A 14,792-nucleotide genomic window follows, 5' to 3' on the forward strand; every position below is an offset into this window, starting at 1 on the left:
AAGTTCCCTATTACTTTGGGAGGCAAAACCGTCTATATAGACGTACTGGTTACCCAAGGTGCTTTAGATTTCAGTCTTCTCCTTGGCCATGACTATGTTTATGCCATGGGGGCCCTTGTCTCTTCACTTTTCCGTGTGGTTTGCTTTCCACACGACGGAAGAATCGTGACTATAGATCAATTATCGTTCTTTAGTCCCCCGACGCCTCCTACGCAGCTCGCATCCCCTCCTGGTTTTTCTCCACCGGTTGTATCTGCCCCACCGCAGGTCAACTACGTGGCTACTTATCCCGTGCCTGTATCCAGTGATGATGTCGTCGTGCATAGTGTCCTGGGGGCATTGGGTCCTGACTTCCAAGACGTTTTCCTTCCACCGGGAGTGACACTCTTGGAAGCAACGACTTCCTGTTCATTATGATGAAGTTCGTTCGGAGCATAGTTCCTTTCCTATGTCAAGCTCCTTAAAAAATGAAACTGGGTCTGGTCGGAGCATAGTTCCTTTCCTATGTCAAGCTCCTTAAAAAATGAAACTAGGTCTGGTCGGAGCATAGTTCACTTTCCTATGTCAAGCTCCTTAAAAAATGAAACTGGGTTTGGTCGGAGCATAGTTCGTTTTCCTATGTCAAGCTCCTTAACAAATGAAACTAGGTGTCACGAGGATAGTTCTTTTAAGTATGTCAACCTCGTTAAAATAATGAAACATGAGCTCGTGCAATTCGAGTGCGATCACAATATTGTCAACCTTCACTCCATTTTCAATGGACTAAAGCTTGGGGGGCATGTACCTCGAATTGAGACATCATGCTGGGGGGCATGCCCGTTTCCCTTGTTTTCAAGCATAGTTTTCATGTGTGTGCTTTTAAGCTTGCATAAAAATAAAATCCATTTCCCTTGTTTCCAAGCATAGTTTGCATATGTGTTGTCATGTGTGCTTTTAAGCTTGCGTAAAAATAAAATATGTGATTAAATACATTTCGCATTGGGTCGTTTGTTATGCAACTGATACATTAGATTACATTTGTGTTAGACATCTGCATAGCATATAAAAACATCATCACATGTAAAAGATCCATCCAAATAGGCATATGTATATATATATGTCGAAATGTTTGCACAACGTGCATCACATAGATCAAAAAATAATACATGTTCGTCTTAATACATTCGGAGACGACATGTCTCTCAAAAAATATGCATAAAAATAAACCTAGGTGTCTAATCCCCGTGGTGCTCATGATAGCACGTCACCGCACACACTAGGCGTCTCAAGAGACGGTGGATGCGACTGGGCACTCCCACTGTATGCCTCTGATACGCTAGTGGGACATCCGCCAGCCGGGCATAATCCGGAATCCCCCGAGCAATTCCCTCGAGGTTCTGGATCAGCTCCCCTCCCTCGGCACCCTCTTCCTGAGGGTCAGCTACAGGCTGGTTTCTCCGCGAAATAGGGGACATGCCGGCTGGTCTCTCTGGGCCAACATCTGCATACACATATGACTGTTGTTAGAACGAGCATGTATTAACAATAAAAATCATAAAACATAAAATCAAAAAGAGATCATACCCAGCTCCTCATCCCACTCATCTCCCTCTAGCAGTGGGAGATCTGGGTCACCTGTGAAGTCAGTCCCTGCATATGGCCAATCTTCGACCATGATCAGCTGGCGACGGAGCCACCCAAAGAACTCTGGCCTCCAGGACATCTGTTGGCCTCCTCCCCCTCTGGGCATCAACGCTGCCCAGTGAGCCATTCTCGGCTCTCGTGGCACCGGATCAGCTACGATGGCCCCCTGGCCCTGAAAGATTGGTAATCATTCCAGAATGAACGTTACCAGAATAGAACCATACCCAAACTGCTGCAGTTTGCCTCGCTTACCTTTTGTAAGCTGTCTCTTCATGTTGGTAGTCACCGCTGTCGCCCAATCAAAGATAGTGGGATTCAGACACTCTGTGGCCAATATGAGTTGGTTCTTTGTTGCCTCGTGGGGTGCCTGCGCCCCCGCAGCCCGTGTGATGGTAAATAACACCGCTTTGAGTGTTAAATCCTGAATGGTGGCAATATCCACCTTTGCACTCCCGGATCCGAATTGTGCCCCTGGGCACACCCGTTCCATCACCTCGCCCATCTTTTCGCCAGATGGTCTGCTCCCTGTCAGTATGGGCACCGGACCTCTGCGTGACAACCCCGTGATGAAATAGATGTCAGAAACATCCAGTTCCAACACTTGATCTCGTATACGGAACACTTGCTCGTGTTCGTCCCAAAGATTGATCAAGTACCGTAAGAGCTCCGGTTGAGCTCGTAGGTAAGGCGTGAGGAAGAATTTTTTTAGCCCGCAATTTCTAAGGGCTTCCATGCAACCTTCGTCTGCTATGGCCAATTCGTCCACACTGTCATGCTCCCTTTCCTTCCATTGGACTACCATTTTGTTCGTTTCCCTGCGTCCACATGATCAAAAAATATTAATTAGATCTTTGGTAAACCTAGAAATGCATTGAAATCAGTTTAAAAATGTTGAAATTTGAAAAACAAATACGCTCGGCCGTTGGCGTGGGCCTTTGGAGTGAAAAGTCCCATTGGCGCGGGTCCGTGCCCGATACCCGCGCCAATGGGCGCAGCCCTAGTTTTTCAAATTCCCTCCACAGAGGTCGATGGAGCAAGAAAAAACGACTAAAAAATGGACTAAAATGAAGTATGAGAAGGTGCCTCTTACCTGGAACTGACGGCGCTCCGAATGGTCGCACGGATTTGTCGCAATCGTCACCCGAAGATCGCACACCAAAAGCACTACTGTCGCTCTCCAATGAGGTAAAAGTAAAAAGTAAATTTGATTTTTACCATTTTGACATATTTATAACTTTTTTAACTCCAAATAGGTTTTAAAAGTTATTTTTTATGGATATTTTAATATATTTTTGTCGAAAATGGGTTTTACACTTGCTTTTTGTGCAGCGACAGGTTTTTATGCGACTTAGACGGTGAAACGAGTTGTATTTTATACTTTTTCGGACTCGGTAAATACACGAAAAAGTCATTATGGAGTCATCTTTCAGCTCTTTTCTGACTCGTAAAAGATGAAAAGATTGCCGAGTATTTTTTCCTTTTTGACTCGTTAAAGAGAATAAAAATGGAGGTCTACTTTCAGCTCTTTTCCGACCGTTTAAAGACGAAAAGATTGCCGAGTTTTCCCTTTTAACTCGTTAAATGGAACAAAAAGCGGTCTGCTTTAAGCTCTTTTCCGACCGTGAAACGCGAAAAGATTGTCGGGCCCTTGTCGTTTCAGGTTCGTTAACGGTTACGAAACGACGTGATTTCGATCATTTTTTCAGGTCGAAGTCACTAATCATGAAAAGTACTCCTCGATCGTAATGATCGGGCGGTTCTTTCGAGCATTGTTTTATACTTTTTCGGGCTTGAGAGACACAACTTTACGAAAAAGGACACCTCTGGAGTTTACTTTTCTGCTGTCTTTTCAAACTCTCTAAACATGAAAAGACGTCGATTTCTTCCTTTGTCAGACTCGTTAAAACTTGATGACATTGGATTCCATCGAAATGACGTTTTACAAGCATATGCTATCCCTGTCAAGCTTGTTAATAAAAATAACTGGGGTACTCGCCAGAAATGGTGGGGAAAATAGAACCACAATCATTGTCATGTCGGCAGTATGTCGCTCTTGAACATGGCACTTGTCTGCATTCGTGTCTGGGTGGGGACATCTCATCTCGTTTTTCACTTGCCTCCATGGGTTTGGGTGATCCTGTTTGACTTCTCATCTGCTCGTTGCCTTGTCACCATGACCTCTGATCATTTGATGTCAAATACTGCCAAGTCCATTGTCGTGTCGCCAATATGTTCAAGAGAAGTTGACCTCTGTGAAATAACAACCTCCCTCTGATAACTCACATAATCCTAATTCACAACAACCTTATCGTCCTCTGTCTCATGTCGATGATGTGGGAAACACTATGGCCCACCTTCGATCAAGGTCACTTCCTGTCGACTTCAGCTCAGTATCCAGGAAGTTGCTCTAGAGACTCCCTTCTGGTGCCTTGGAGTCTGCATGCCTCAATGGCAGGTTCTTTGCATTAAACGCGAGGTTTTGATCATTGGCTTCCGATCGGATGATTCTACGGGTGTTCGACGCCAACTCACTGATTCACGCGCCGTATATTGTACGTATAATACCTTGAGGGCCATTGTCATTATTGGTGGTACCTCTCGCGTTTGTTAACAACTTTCACCATTGGCTGGTAATCAGACGATGTTCCTGCATGTTTGACTTCGACTCCTATATTCGCATGCTTGAACTTGTACTTTGTTCGGATCGAGATGGAGCGCAAGACCCTGGATTTTGTCTGTTAGGATCCAGGCTGCTATTTTGTGGATTATTATGATTATTACATGACTTATTCATTGGATGGTTGCGACCATGCCTGAGTCTATTTATCGATCCTCACTGGATGGCTGCGCCCATACCTTGGATCTGGATTGTTATGTACTCTGCTATGGATGGCTGCGCCCATACCACATATATCATGTATTTGAGATATTAGTTGTACTTTTCTATGCAGGTTTTCTGGCGGCAGTGTTTTCGGTTGGACATGTTCTCGTAAAGCATTTCACCCCTCTCTCTCTCTCGGGCCTCATGCTTTAGGGGGCATCTGTTACACAACAATTTGTCACCGTCCCTGCTACCCCTCTCCCGTATCTTGGAGGACTCATTCCGGGACCTATGAGAAGTGACATGGCCTACAAACACTTGTATTAAATTCCTCTGAACATGAACTTTGTGTGCCCTGAGGACATCTCCTGCTGAAAAACCCTAAAAATAGCCCTTTTTCCATTGGCGCGGTTCCATAGTGCAGTCCTCGCGCCAATTGGGGAAATCCTCCAAAGAGGGCGCGCCATTTGGCACTCTGTCACAGAGTCATACCCGCGCCAACCATAATCAGAGGTGTTTTTCAACAAACAAACGGTGGAATTTTCGTCCTAACAAATTCCTGGACTGCTATCTATCTTGAGTTGGGTGGTTCAGCTACGAATTTCCATAGAGAGGAAGTGGTTTGCCACCTCTCATGGAAGCTTCCTTGATGATATGGCCAATCCCATGATTATTTTGTATGATCCCAACTCCTCTTCCTCCATAAAAGCTTGCCCATTTCCTTTGCAAGCTAGTTTTTGAGTTTTTGGAGAGTTTTGCTAGTTCCATAGTTCCAGAGATTGAGAATTGTCAAGTTTCCAAGAGCTTCATGCTGCAAGAGCCTTCTTAATTCCCACAAGGCCAAATCCAAGCAAGGAGATTCTTGTCCAATAACCAAAGAGAGAGAGGCTTGTCCCTATTCCCAACAAGCTTTGCAAGACATGTGCTGCTGACTACCCAGCCAAAGGAGAATCTAGCGTCAGAACTTTGGTTGTATTCTTCTTTGATGAATTGTTAATGAATGACTATTGGTTATGGTTCCACTCTTATTGTTATTTGTGATGATGATGAGTTATATCCTTTCTGACTGATATATAGTTGCATATGCTGGATTTTATGTTTGTGTTTGCGTCGTTTCTTGTATGTGCAGGTGTCCATTCACGGAGATCGTGGGGATTGTGATCTGCCAGAGCAAAGGAATGGGAGCACCACCTCTTCTACAAGCACTAGCGTTGGAATCCAGGTAGGCCTTCATCACCGATCTATTAATTTGCAATTAGGAACTTGCGCTGTAGCGTTGTATGATTGTTGCTAGACTTGGTCTGGGCTAGTAGGGATCGCCTCTGTCCGCAGAGGGGATTTACCTCCTCAACACTTTGTCAAGAGGAAAATTCGAGTTCCATAGAAGCAGGATTAGGGTATCTACTAATCCCTTTCTTGCTGAGAAGGAGTGTTGAAAATGAAGCAAGAAAATATAGTTTTGACTTTGCCTTGGTCAAACTAGATTAAAATTTTAATTTCTATTTCAACAGAATACTTGGAGGTAGTTAATTGAGTTGACATGGCTCTTGTCACTTAGTTAACTCAGTAAATTCGAGTGTGAAACACTTTAGTTCAGTTCTGCATGATTGATTGCTAATTTGTAGAAATCGTTTCAGTTAATTTGAGTTATTGTTAGTTTAACTGGTTCTAACTATCAGAAGAACTAGTGGAGGTCAAGTTTTGGATGTGGAACTTCAACCACACTTAGTGATCAACCAGTTAAATAATCAATCAACCTAAAATAATTGTTGCATGTAGAGAATTCAAGTTATCCAATTGAGATGGAGATTCCAAGGCAGTGTGCTATCAATTGTAATATATTCCCATGTATACAGGTGGTGCATGCAACTAGAGATTGACCTAAGGCTATTGCGCAATTCCTTGGTGTGAAATTCCTAAAAAATAGGGGCGATTTTCCACGGGAACAATGCAAGGAAATAAGAGCTTGGGAAGGCTTGAAATTTTCTAAGTGTTGGGCTAGGTTCAGTCAGTGAGACAGAGGGATAGACTATACACTTGTAGGGAGTGCTCAAGCTTGAGCAAGCATTGGATTTATTCTCTATTCTCTGATTAATGTAATATAGATAGTAAGGGGTCTTGAGCAATTGCTTTCCCCTAGATAAATCTTTGTGCATATGTGATGTTTCATTTTACATGTCTATGATTATTGTTTTAGATGGTGAATTAACTTCTGCAGATTAGTAGAGTAGCTTCAAGTCTTGTGATTTAGAAAATTTCATCAGCAATATTGAATCTACACATTAATTTGTACATGAATGTGGTATGTTCCTCATTTTCAACATAAACACAATAATTTTAAATTTATTTCATTTTATTTTATTTTTTATTTTTATTTTTATTTATTTATTTATTATTATTATTATTATTATTATTATGATTATTATTATTATTTTTTATTTGTTTATTTATTTTAACGAGGTCGGTTGTGTTATATTCATTTGAAAAAGGAGATGCTAATAGGCTCGATACATTGCTTCTTGCAGATTGAGGAAGGAAACCAGAGTTCTGTTCATTGAACTATATTTTCCTTCTTTTACATAAGATAGATTGACACCTACTTTTCCTATGACACTTACTTTATAGACTCTAATATATCGTTGCAACAGATATATGTATTTACATGTCATAGTTCACTAAAATGAGAGACAAAACTACAGAGGACAAGATGATCATTTTGATTGAATACAAATCCATGTGGAGTCTTCTACAAAGTTGAGACTATTTATTCCTACTGCTCTTTATTGATATATCTCTCTTCCTTCTATGGGTGCATGTTGCTTGATCATTGGAGCTATAGTTCTCTATAAATTTCTTTTCAACCATATCCTGTAGTAAATATAAGGCTTGCTCGATGTGGGAGTAGTTTTGGCAAATCTTATTGGGTGATTCTCCAAGGGAGGCAGATTGGTGGAATATGAATCCCATTTCTAAAGAACATCTTTTTTTCCACTGTTTCTGTAATGCTTTAACTTGGTCCAGCTTTGCTTGGAGAGAATTTCAATGTGGGAAATAAGGATTCGAAGACATTGGGTGGGGAGAAGAGGGAAGAGGAACGAGGGAATCGGGGATCGCGGAGAGCATTGAAGGATGAAAGACATCGCTTATGCTATGACAAAGAATGCCACAGGGCAGGGGGAACAGGGAACATACAAGGCTTATACTATGACAAAGAATCCCACAGGGCATGGGAGCGCAGTGGAGGAAAGGGAGAGAGACACTGAGGGGAACTGCGCATCAATTAACAAAAAACAACAAAGGAGGATGTAGTGAGGGATATTTAAAAGGGTCTAAGCACAAAGCATAGACACAAGGTCTCTAAGGATGGTCATGAGAATAGTTGCACTATATTCTATTTGCAAAATAGGAGATTTTACTTGGATATGTTGATCCACATAAGGATAGTTGATTTGACCTTTGGATATTTGCTAGATATTAATGAAATGAAGTTTGTCATCTTTTTGGGAAAGTCAATTTGATATAATCCTATATGAGGTCCTTTCCTTCATGTGATCTAATAATATTTCAAGGGATATGCTTGAGAAGGATCTCCTCGTTGATCTTGGCTTCTCCTTGGGTTTGCAACAAGCCTTGTTTGCCAAATCATTGTCCATGACATTGTTTTCTCTGAGGACGTGGTAGTACGAGGCCTCTCCCAGGTTCTTCATCTGATGTTTAATTTGAGTTACAATTTGCCCAAGATCTGCATTGTTGGATGTCATTTTTTTACCATATGTTGTATCAGAATGGCTGAATCCCTTATTACTATTGGATTTCTAAAATTGGACTCACGAAGGATCTATGCACCCAGAAGGAGACTGTAAGCCTCAGCCCTGTCGTTTATTTCATAACCCAATCCCCACCCATAGGTCACTGTTTTTATTCCTTCATGGTCATGGATGGGTCCTCTTGCTCCAACTCGTTTTATATTAGATTTAGACGCCCGATCGAAGAAGAGGAAGGGTCATTTATGAGATTTTAGCCAGTCCCTAAATTCCTTATCTTTCAGTCGCACCTTCCAATTGACTTTGTTGAGTTGATTTCTCAGGGGTAGATAAACATTGTGGGGTTTTCTGTCCAAGATGAAGCTGAACCATTGCCTTTCTTTAATTTGCAAGGACTGAGTGTCAATTTAACTATTTCCTTTTCAGAGGATGACTTTCGTGGAGAGACTCCAAGTTTTAGCCATAACTTTCTAGCTTTCTGGCTTTTTGTTTTGGAAAGTATATTTATTCTTAGCTAACCAAAGTTGCCAACATAAGAATGTTGGGAGACTAGTCCAAAATCGTTTAAGCAAATTTTTGTTTTTGAAAGAATACAGATAGCTAGATTTCCAATTGGCAAAGAATTCATATATGCTAAAATTGGAATTTACCTTAGCTTGAAAAGGGTTTACCAAGGCTTGCCAATAATATTTTGAGAATTCACATGAGATGAATAGGTGTTGAATGGTTTCCTCAACTATTGAACACAAAGGAGAGATTGATGGACCTTGGATACCTTGTTTTCTGAGGTGGGCAACTGCAAGGATCTTCCCCTTAAGAATTGCCCAAATAAATACTTTAATTTTGGGAAGACTTTCAGTTTTCTAAAAAAAATCTAGAGGGGCCAGATGGGTTGCTGCTCCTGATCTCCTTGAAGCATTATGTATCATGTTTTAACTATATAATCTCTTCCAGTTGGATTCCATTTGAAGTTATCTTGTTGCTTGAAGCATATTGGAGCTGCTCCCTTGAGATGTTGGAGAAGAATATTCCATTGATGGAGGAGCTCCGATGGGATTGTAGGAGTTTTCCATCCTTCCCATGTGTTGTCTTGTTGATTCTAGGATGATATTTGATCCAATTTTGTAATGCCTTTACTTTGAAGCTAGTTCTTGAGATGGTGGATGCCTTGAATGGATGTGAGTTTGGGCTTGCTAATTATGCTATCATCCCATATGTTTATTTCTTTTCCTCCCCCGAGAATTTTGGAAGTGTTGGCTTGAATGAGAGGTAGGGATTTTTCGCATAACTTCCATATTTGCAAGAAGGACTTGTTACGAATCTGGGCCGTGAGGAGCTGATGTCGAGACACATTGATGTATTTGTGTTCTAATACTTGCTTCTGCCATGATGCTTTTCTTATTTTTTTTAAGGGTGGTTCATGAACATTGAGTGATTGCTACATCCATAAGAAAATCCATGTAGATAAACCTGAAGGGACCGACCCGTCGGCCAAAATAGCAAGGTCTAATCCCAAGGAAATCGAGGAGATTTGACCCTGTGACCTCCTGATAAGAAAGTTACTTAGCAACAGGAACTCCACCAATTGAGATATCCCTTGGGGCTTGATACTTCTATTGTTATTAACCTCCAAATGAGTTTTTCTTTGAAAGTTGAATTCATTAGTCTTGGTTGTAAGATAGATATCTCTCCTTTGTCATAAGGTGTGATTACTTGTTTCCAACTTACTAACCTAAACTTTTTTGTTTTTCTTTTACCTTCCTTCCATATGAACTTCCTTATGATTAACTCAATTTGTTTTTGAATCCCAATGGGAGCCTGCACAATTGTATATTGGTATAAGGGGAGAGCAGAGAGAATTGATTTAATTAAGATTATTCTACCTTCCAGATTAATCCATTGCATTCCCCATTGTTGTATTTTTCTCTTCACTTTGTTTATAGCTGATCTATAAATGAGATCTTTGACAATTATTAAGGTATTACAGACTCATGTTCATGTTTATGCCTATGTTATTTTGTGCAATGGATCGATAAGATTGCGAAATACACAGACAATGAAGCAATAAAGAAGCATAATAGACAACACACATAAACACAACAAGTTTAATAAGGAGTTCACCCAATACTCTTGGGCTACATCTCCTGGTCCAGCCTTTAGTGGTGACCTCTCTATTATGTCTTCAGAACATAGTTTTACAACAGTATGAGCTCAACGTGAGTCTCAACACACAACAGATACAACAACAAGAGTTTTTCTTGAACCTCTCAAGCCTCTCTGAGTACACAGACTCTCTCTATCACTCTCTGTCTCTATCTTTGCTCTGTCTTAGCACTGCCTGCCTCTGTCTTCTGTTTTCTATGGCTTTAAAGCCAATCTGCGCTGCCTGTTCGTTTCCTCTTCTCGGCTTTCTGTCTCCCGACCTCTGTCTGCTCAAATCCCCCTTCTGAGCATTAATAATCACTGCATAATGTCTTTAGGGGAGGTGGCCACTTGTTCCGCAATGGATGAGTGCATCGGGCCTTTGAAATCCTTGAAATGGCCATTCTCTGTTTACACAGAGAAATGCGTTCAAACACAGGAAAAACCACCAAAACATTGTTCATCTGGACTTCAAATATTCATAAATGCATCCTATTCTCCTATTGGGTCCGCCTATAAGTCACTATCGCATGTCGCAATGCCCCTCTTCATGACTTCCCTTTGTATTTTAAAAATACGTAAAAACACTAAAAATCCCATAAAAATGGCTTTGGGCGGATTTGAAATATTATTCATTTTCATTACCAAACCACTTCGGGTCCGGGTTTCATCACATCGACGCTTCCCTTCGCATTTCGTTTAATAAATGAAACATGTGAAAATACATTAAAAATGACAATTGATAGATCTCAAATCTTATGAAATAACGTTTATATTCCCATCGGGTCTGGCTAATCGTATCACATATATATATATATATATATATATATATGTGTGTGTGTGTGTGTGTGTGTGTGTGTGTGTGGTGCATATAGCCCCGCTCCATTGTGTTTGTCGATTGCGATATTGCGATGCGATTAATCGCAATCGCATATCGCGATAACCTCGGGCCGTTTGGTGAGCGCTCTATTCGTATTTGTCGACTGCGATTTTGCGATGCAACATGGGTCGTCGATATGCGCACTTGATCGATGGTCCTTATTGACTCTGCCAGTTGCCATTACAAGTTTTATGTGGTGTGCTTCAATTTCCTCTGTCTGTCACCACCAATTTGCGATTTTCTGATCGGATCTGGACCATTGATCGGCCAGATCCGACGACTCCTGTGAATTCACTATTCAAGCCTCCGATAAGCCTGTTTTCCATTGTTTCTTGGTGTTTTTTGGCTGCCGATAGTGTTTTCCGATGTTTTTAAGGGTTCTTCCCATGCAATTGTTTTGATCTTCTGAATGATTTTTAAAGACTTTAGAGAGTATTCTAGGATCCATTTGGATCACGCCTTCCCACTGAAAAGGATTTTGGACCACCAAAAGTTGGTTTCTAAGCATCAATCAAGTGAGGATACAACCTCCTCACTTGTCCAATTTCCATCCATCGTGCACTGTTGGGTTTTGAACCTTTGAATCCAATTATGAGGTCCTCAATATCCCCTCCGTGTGTAGTTTTGACCTTCCTGTCCAGAACTGTATCTTCCTGCAACTCATTGAGATATTCAAGCAACAGATCATCAATGGAAGGCAATTGACTTTTCCCTTCGGGATTTTCAGCCAATGAAGGTTCAAACAATCTTAAATTTTCTGCATTTACCATTGAATATATGTGCATGTATGCTGGCAAATCAAGGCAGAAAGCGTTTTCACCAATTTTCTCAAGTATCTTGAATGGCCCATACCTTATTGGCTTCAACTTCTTTCCTTCACCTTGCATTCTATCCTTGCTGATATACAGCCAGAATTGATCACCAACTTGGAAGCTATGCTCCATCCAATGCTTATCACGCCTTGCCCCTTTCTTGGCTTGGCTCTTTTCTAGCTGTTCCTACACTACCTGGTGAATTTCTTGGATTTGTTCAATGAACCTGGTTGCTTTGTCCACATCACTGTGTCCATTAATTGTTATGTCTTTACTAAAGACAAAATCCAAGGGAGACCTTGGTGTAAAACCAAAACAAGTCTCAAAAGGAGATCTTTGTGTAGAAGAGTGTTTAGCACGGTTGTAATCATGTTGCACATAACATAAATGTTCATCCCAAAGCTTGGGATGCTTGCTGCAATAACCCCTAAGCCACTGGATCATTGTCCTATTGACCACCTCTGCTTGGCCATATGTTTGTGGATGAAAGGTTGTGCTCTTCTTCAGTCTGGTGTCCATCAACTCCCACAGATGTGACCAAAAATTCCCAATAAATCAGGAGTCTCAATCAGATACTATGGAAGTGGGTAACCCAAAATTCACCCAGACATGTTGAAAGAACAACTTTGTTGTTTGTTCAGCTATAATTTGCTTGTTACAAGGTATTAAAATACACATTTTGCTGAACCTGTCCATAATAACATATAAATAATCATGACCTTTTCTAGATTTTGGCAGTCCCCCAACAAAGTCCATGGAAACACTTTCCCAAGGATGAGAAGGAACTGGGAGAGGAGTGTACAAGCCTAGTTTTATATTGCTGGGCTTGCTTTTAGCACACATGTTACATCCTTTTATATATCTAGAAACTGTTTCATGCATTCTTGGCCAATAACAAAATCTTTTCAGCTATGCAATTGTTTTACTTACACCAAAATGACCTGATATTAGAGAAGTGTGTGCTTCTCCGATTATGTTAACTCTTTCAGTTTGAGGAATGCATAACTTTCCCAAATGATATAAGAGTTGTTTCTTAACATGATAATCCAATTCTTGTACTTGTTTTCCATGACTTAAAGTTGCATATACATCTTTAAAATCTATATCTTGAGCATCTTGTTCAATGTAGCTTTCATGCATTACCGAGTTATGCTTAAGTATAGTAGATGCATTTATAATTGGTCTAGACAACATATCTGCAACCTTATTGTGTATTATCTGATGACTAGATGAAACTGTTGTAGGAAACTCATCCACCTATAGTGTCTTGATTGCTGCAATTTAGTTTGTGAGTGCAAATACTGAAGTGGCTGATGATCAGTATGGATGATTGTTTCTTTGCCCATTAAGTAATGTTTCCACTTTTTTACACTCTGTACTAATGCATACAATTCTTTAACATATGTGGGACAATTAGCTATTGCAGAATTAAATGTCTCAGAATGATAACATACGGGTTTACCATGTTGCATCAACACTGCTCCCATGGCATAGTCACTGGCATCTATTTCAATCTCAAATGGTCTTTGAAGATCTGGAAATGCTAGTACTGGTGTTGTACTAATATTTTCTTTGAAGGTGTTGAAGGCTTTCTGCTATTTGCCTCCCCACTGAAACACCTTGTTCAATCCTGTCAAAGCATGTAAGGGAGCTGCAATCAGGGAAAATTTAGGAATAAACTTTCTCCAATATTGTGCTGCTCCTAGGAAGCTTCTAACTTCTGTAGCATATTTGGGTTTAGGCCAGTTCACAATGACTTCGACCTTAGAGGGATATTTATTTAATTCACCACCCCCTACAATATGACCCAAATAATTCAAATATGTTTTGCCAAATTCACATTTTGATAAATTCACATAGGGATTTTCTTTTTTCAAAACATCTAGAGTCTGCTTTACATGCTTCAAATGTTCTTCCCATGTTTTACTGAAAACAAGAATGTCATATAAATATACAATTAGAAAGTCATCAATAAAGGCCTGAGTACATCATTCATTACTCTCATGAAAGTGGCAAGAACATTAGTTAAGCCAAAAGGCATAACTAGCCATTCATACAACCCTTGCTTTGTTTCGAAAGCAGTCTTCCATGCATCTTGTTCTGCTACTCTGACCTGATGGTAGCCACTACGCAAGTCTAACTTGGAAAAGTAAACAACTTCTTTTAGCTGATCTAATAGATCATCAATGCGAGGAAGGGGATAATGATTCTTGATCGTTATTTTATTCAGTGCTCTGTAATCAATCCACATTCTCCACGAACCATCTTTCTTTCTCACCAACATAATTGGAGATCTGCATGGTGATGTGCTTGGTCTTATGAACCCTTTCTCGATCAGATCTTGTACCTACTTCTTGATCTCTGCATTCTCTAAAGTGGATAACCTGTACATTTCGATGTTAGGAAATGGAGCATCTTGCTGCAAATGAATATCATGTACAATTTCCATTTTGGGTGGCAGACCTTTAGGTTCTTGAAATAAGATATCATATTCTGAAACAACTTTTTCTAAATCAGCTTTCTGTTTAGCATCACAACCCTCAAATACAGTGGTTTTATCAGGGGTCTTTTCCTTTACAACCATTAGTAAAGATTGCTTGCATGAATTTACAATCCTTTTCATCTGCCCCGAGTTTATGAGAGTGTAGTTATTTTTGAGCTGATGAGCTCTTACAATATATTCTATTCCATCTTTTGTGAGTTGATACTTATTTTCAACTCTATAGAAAATGGCTTTTCTATCATACAAG

Source organism: Pinus tabuliformis, chromosome 1_1 (assembly GCF_031772625.1).
Source record: "Pinus tabuliformis cultivar Carrire ecotype Pingquan chromosome 1_1, CPIR1, whole genome shotgun sequence".
Classification (NCBI taxonomy): Eukaryota; Viridiplantae; Streptophyta; class Pinopsida; order Pinales; family Pinaceae; genus Pinus; species Pinus tabuliformis.